This window comes from Cavia porcellus, unplaced genomic scaffold, assembly GCF_034190915.1.
Source record: "Cavia porcellus strain 051 isolate PalLab524CR breed Dunkin Hartley unplaced genomic scaffold, mCavPor4.1 scaffold_4, whole genome shotgun sequence".
Taxonomy (NCBI): domain Eukaryota; kingdom Metazoa; phylum Chordata; class Mammalia; order Rodentia; family Caviidae; genus Cavia; species Cavia porcellus.
This window is the reverse complement of record NW_026947487.1, coordinates 120,411,048-120,415,519: the sequence shown is the minus strand read 5'-3', so window position 1 is coordinate 120,415,519 and position 4,472 is coordinate 120,411,048.

Here is a 4,472-nt window from a genome sequence, read left to right as displayed (position 1 = left end):
TTCCAGGCACAAGTGTTCCGGCCTATCCAGTTTCACAACCTGGTGTCACCTCAGGTCCCGTGTGCAGCTGTCACCGGGCCCTGCTGTCCTCCACAGGGCCCAGGGCAGCTTGTGGAGTGTCCAACTAAAGCGGCAGTCCGGGGCCATGAGGGCCTGTGCCTGTCACGTGCCTAGCATCCCGCTCACCCTGCAGCCTGGACACGTGGGTGCCTGCCCCGAGGCCGGGTGCTGTGCCCGCCAGCACCAACAGGAAGGAAAGCCACTGCCGTTGCTCCTGCCAGGGCAGGCCCTAGATGGAGAGAGCTTTGCACCGTGGGTGTGCACGCTGGCCTGCCGGGACCCTGTGTGTGCAGAGGTGCTGCCCTGGGAGGCCTCCCCTGTCCCAGAGCTTCGTCACGCCCACCCTCTCCCTGGTCCCCTTTCTGCACTGCCGGGCAGGAGATACCACGTTTGGAATCACAATCAACATCAACCTTTGTTTCTGGTGTTGCAGTGGGGACTCAGCCCCCTCACAGGCCAGAGACTGCACTGCCACCCCCACACCCATGGCCGCAGAGTCCCACTGGGCTGTCAGGGCATGACCCCTCCTGGGCTCTAGGGCAGAGCCCAGGAAGGGAACAGGACAGGGGTCAGAGAGCGTGGCCGTGCTGGGGTCCCGGTACAAAGCCCATGGTCTGTCTTTGAGGAGCTGGCAGAGCTTCAGGGTTTCACTTGAAAAGGGAACAAAGGCAGGAGTCGGGGTCCACACAGCAGCCCTGTGTCTGGCGCTTGCTCCTTGAGGCTCTGGGGAGCCAACAGCACCAGGGGCAGCTGGAGAGAGAAGATGGCTTGGGGCAGTCTCGGCCCCTGTCCTGGGGAGCTGCTCTGTGGTCTGCGTGGCTCTGCTCTTCCTGGGTCTGAGGCGACCACAGTTTTAGGACGATGATGATAGGAAATGTCCAGGTGACCCCTCAGGGGTCTTGTAAAGGCTGGTGCTGGCTGGCCCTGCAAACCCAGCATGACAGTGACAGCCCTTGGTCCTGCTACAGCCATCCCCACCCCACCTCCAGCCTGGCAAGAGGACCCAGCCTGGCTGAGCTGCTCCAGACGCCTGGAGCCCATGGGAGGTGATGGTGCTGCCGGGAGCCATGAAGCTTCGGGGGACCAGAACCCCACTGTTGCCAGGAGAGGCCTGTTGCTTCCCCTTGCTGAGCTGCACCCCCACCAAGGACAGAGCTCCCTGTGGGCCCTGCATCCTGCAGCTGCTCTGTGCAGGGTGTTCTAGCAGGGGAGAAAGCACCAAGCCCTGGCTGAATGCTGGCCAGAAAGAAAGCAGAGTCACAGGTGCCAATGCTGGCAGGAACATGGTGCAACGTCATGAGAGGCTCGTCTGCACCTGGGCATGGCTGTGCAGTGCTGGGCAGACGCTGCTCCTGGACTGGCGTTTGGATCCTGGTAGGATCAGATACTAGGGAGGATGACAGGCACCAAGGAGGCCCCCACTGGGTCACCTTCCTCCTGCAGAGCCTTGTCTTAGCTTGACCACATCTGTGCAGACTGTTTCTAAGGGACATTGCATTGGGGCTTTCAGGGATATGAATTTGTGGGGACGCTCACCCCAGCCCTGTGGAGCCCGACATGGGAAGACTCAGCCCCAGATGCTTGGATTCGGGTAAGGAAGGGGCTGGGCCAGCTGCTCTGCCTCGGACCCTCCAGAGCCCTGCAGAGGACATCGTCCCACTTCTGCAGCTCTCCTGGACACCAGCTCACCAAGCCATCTCCCCAGGGCATCCTTCCTTATTAACACACTAATTTAAATTACTAGAGAAAAAACACAAAAGTCATTTTACCTCCAAATAAAAAAGGAACCTGTTCACCTTGGGAGAGGTGTCTATGCTGTTTCTACAACCACAGGTGGCTTTGGTAACAATTTGTTGTAACTCACCACGGGGTCTCAGGACCTTGCCCAGGCCTGTAAACATCCATTGTCCTCTTCCTCCTTCTCCTCCTCCTCTCTCACCTGGTCTCACCTGCTTCCTCAGCCAGCTCTCCCTGCCTCTTGTCCTGAAAGGGAGAGCAGAGAGGCTCAGGGCATCAGGCTCCCCCGCCGGCTCTGAGCAGGGCTTGGTGGGGTCCCGGGGCACACCTGTCAGCCACTGTCACACATGGGTGTCAGGGCTCTACCCTGGCCGGCCAGGCACCACACACGCTGGGTACGGGCCCAGGGTCCAGGCTGGGTAGCAGGTGGGACCGTCCCTGTGGCCAGGCCTGCTTTGCCCTGCACTGCCCCATCTACCTCCTGCCCTCCCTCCCTGTGATTGCTCCTCCATGCAGCAACTTTATGAAATGCTCTCTGGAGCCCACTTGCTGTGCATGGGGCATCTGGGTCTTGTCCACATCGCAGCTGAGCCGTCTCTATCCCTGGCCCAGGGCACCTTGGGCAGGCTTGGTGCCAGGCTGCACACCATGGACACAGAGCTCTGGTTCCCTCTCTGGGACCTGCTGGGCCCTTGTGTGCCTCGGCCCCTTCCTGTCCTGGGGCCCCCTCCACTGCAGAGCGGAGCTGAGGAGTTCCTGAACTCAAGAGAGCACAGAGGACCCCAGCCGCCCAGCACCCTCCCAGCCACTGACTGCGAGACTGGAGTGCAGGACGATGTGGCCTGGGGGCTCTCAGGAGGCAAGGACATGTAGAGAGGAGGACAGACCACGGGGGACGCTCACTGGCTGATGGCATGCGGGCCGAGGTCCAGAGCCCCCAAGAGGGGCCGGCATCGCCCTCGTTCTACAGTGGAGCTGATGTTTGGCCGAGCACCCCGAGGGGTGGAGGGTGGAGGTAGGCAGGGACCTGGCCTGCTGTCTGTCTCTCCTGTCTCCCACCAGGCCCCTGGAGGAGAGGAGTTGGCCGGATGGGTGGGTCTCACGGTGATGCTGCCACCAGCTTGCGGCTTAGCTGTCAGGGTGAGTAGGTTGGCCTCTCTGCTCTCCTCTCGGCTGCACCCTGGCCAGTGGAAGTGACAGGAGCTCCAGGGAAGCCCAGCTGCCTGCCACAGCTGCGGGAACGGCCAGGGTGCAGCTGCGAGCTGCAGGTGCTCCAGAAGGTGGTGCTGGACTCTGCTGTGGGGAGGGACCTGGCTGCTGGGTGAGTGACTGTGTTTGCAGCCACTGTGTTGTCCAGAGAGAGAAACTGAGGCAGGGTGAGTGGCATCATTGGATCCTGGCTTTGGACCCCAAAGCTAGAAATCTTCGTGCTCTGCAGCAGCAGGAGCAGAAGCTGCCTCACCTGGGACACCAGGACAGGTGGTAACTGGTCCACGCGCTGAAAGGGCTCCTCTCCTGCCAGCCGGTGTGAGGGAGCTGTCTGCTGCCTGGGGCCAGCTGGGAGGCAGCGTAGGGCCCGGGGGAGAGAACCGAGCTGGCAGGACAGTCTCTGCTGCCGTCGGAGCTCAGGTGTCAGGACAGGCCCAGCCCTCCCCTGCACCTTCAGGGCTAGCCTAACGCCACTCCTGCACCAGAAAGACTGGGCTGCTGCAGGAAAGGGCTGTGGACAGGAGGCTTCCGAGCAACAGAGTGCATTTCTGTTTAAAGGCAGACGTCCGAGGGTAAGGTGCTGGGGTGTCTGGGCTCTAGTGGGGGTGGGGGCTTCTCAAATGGGGAGTCGGAGGACCTGGGAGCTCTCTGGATCCCCTGGGCAAGGTCTCCAGGCTCTGAGGTCATCACCTATGGAAGGCCCCCCTGCTGACCCCAGGGCAAGGTTGAGGAGGAGTGCAGCACATGTGTTGAAGGAAATAGCACCCACTGAGCTAGTCCTGGATACCCCATCCTCCTAGGGGAGCCTCACCTACCCCTCTGGACTCTGCCCAGAGCCCGGTTCACAACTGGTCTTCCAGAGCAGACACGTGGCCCCCTAGGTGCAGGGGGTTGTCGCAGCTGCAGGTCTGCAGCTCTGAGTCCTCTGAGTCCCTGCAGTCCAGTCTCGAGAAAGTCTCTCTTTGTAGTTTACTCCCCTCATCTGCACCATGGAGCATCATTGGCTTGTTAGAATTAAACATAAACCAATAGATCGTAAGTCATTCTTCCTCATTCCCTAAAATGCCAAAAAATAAAAATTTTAAAAATGCAGTAAAATGTATAAACTACTAAGAACAATGCTTGGAATGGAATAAATGCTGTGTTAGAGATCATCAGCATAACCGTGTCATCACATTGTCACCATCATCACCACCATCGTCACCACCACCACCAGCATCACCCTGGGTGACTTTGGAGATCCACCCACCGGCTGTACTGCCCTGTCCTGTGAGTAGAGGTCACTATCCTCCTTTCCAGATGCCCGTGACACCAAGATTGGCAAACATGTGCCCAGGACCCAAACATGCACACTTCTCTGTGTCATCCCATTGGGTCTTCTCAAAGACCTCGGCAGGTTCGGGTTAGGGTGAAGCATTCCTCTTCCTAACTTACAGATGGGAAACTGAGGGTCAGGAAAGCAGGAA